This window comes from Monodon monoceros, unplaced genomic scaffold (genome assembly GCF_005190385.1).
Source record: "Monodon monoceros isolate NGI ecotype Baffin Bay Population unplaced genomic scaffold, NGI_Narwhal_1 Super_Scaffold_4, whole genome shotgun sequence".
NCBI lineage: Eukaryota > Metazoa > Chordata > Mammalia > Artiodactyla > Monodontidae > Monodon > Monodon monoceros.
In genome coordinates, this window is record NW_021703781.1 from 31,903,594 (window position 1) to 31,905,052 (window position 1,459).

A 1,459-nucleotide genomic window follows, 5' to 3' on the forward strand; every position below is an offset into this window, starting at 1 on the left:
ACTAAGAAAATCTGAATGAACTATGAATTTTAGTTAATAATAATGTATCAATATTGCCTTATTAATTATAATTAATATAATACTAATATAAAGGAAACTGACTGCAAGATATATGAGAATCCTCTGTACTATCTTCTCAACTTTTCTATAAATCTAAAACTCTTCTAAAAATAGTCTATTTAAGATAGCTAGTGGGAAGCAGATGCATAGCACAGGGAGATCATCTCAGTGCTTTGTGTCCACCTAGAGGGGTGAGATAGCGACGGTGGGAGGGAGACACGAGAGGGAAGAGATATGGGGATGTATGTGTATGTATAGCTGATTCACTTTGTTATACAGCAACTAACACACCATTGTAAAACAATGATACTCGAATAAAAATGTTTTTTAAAAGAAGCCAATTAGATAGATAGATAGATAAATAAATAAATAAAATAGTCTGTTTAGAAAAGGAAATGTGACCAATTTCCACACTAAGGGAAAGCCTCATACACTCAAAATACTTCAATATCAGAGAAGAGCATTGTAATTTCTGACACCAGTTTTACAAAATATATCCCAACTGCATTGAAGAAATTAAATAGAATACATTCTCCTAAATATTTCCAGAATTCAAGGTACTTATACATAGGAGAAAGCTTTAAAAACAGAAGGTTCACAATCCTGCATATTTTTAAGAAGAGAGATAGAGAAACAAAGATTACCAAGAATAATTTATTGAAATAGCTGATTTCTTGAATTATGAAAGAATATTCCTTCCCTCAGAATTTCTCCAGGTCCATATAATCCACAGGCACACAGAACTTTAGGTAAAGTAAAATGAGCACCCTAGTTATCCAACAATATGTTTCATAGAGCAGACAACAAGTGGAGAGAGGAAGTGGATGGTTCAAAATTGAATCAATTTACTTACAAACATAACCCTCAAAATATCTGTGAGATTGTCTTAAGGCAAAAGAATCAGATCGAACAATTGATTCTGTTAACCATGGCATGTTAAGCAAATCATAGGGCTACCAGGAATGATGTCTTTGGGTTATCATCCAGATGCTATGATATATAGGTGGAAAAAATAGCCACCCGAAAGGCGATTTAGGTGCTCACTTGGCAGTACGTACATTAAAATTGGAACAATACAGAGACAAGTATGGCCCTTACACAAAGACGACATGAAAATTCTTGAAGCAACTCATATTTTGGAGAAAGGAGAGTTATTGTTCAGTGGGTATGAAATTTCTGTTTGGGATGATGAAAAAGTTCTGAAGATGGATGTTGGTGATGGTTGCGTAACAATGTGAATGAATTTAATGCCACTGGACTATACACTTAAGGACGGTTCAAATAACAAATTTTATGGTATATATTTTTTATCATAATTTTTAAAAAGAAAGGATCTGGGAAATACCAGAAAGGTCCAATTCCTCTCTAAATGGCTCTCCTAACTTAATTCCAGGGCTGT

General features: G+C 33.7%; 1 non-coding gene across 1 annotated transcript; it reads left to right on the forward strand.

Moving 5' to 3' along the window:
- Positions 1-1,096: 1,096 nt before the first annotated feature.
- Positions 1,097-1,199, forward strand: LOC114883501. The gene has a single exon (XR_003790598.1). It is a non-coding gene; the product is annotated as a U6 spliceosomal RNA (small nuclear RNA).
- The last annotated feature ends 260 nt before the right edge of the window (positions 1,200-1,459 follow it).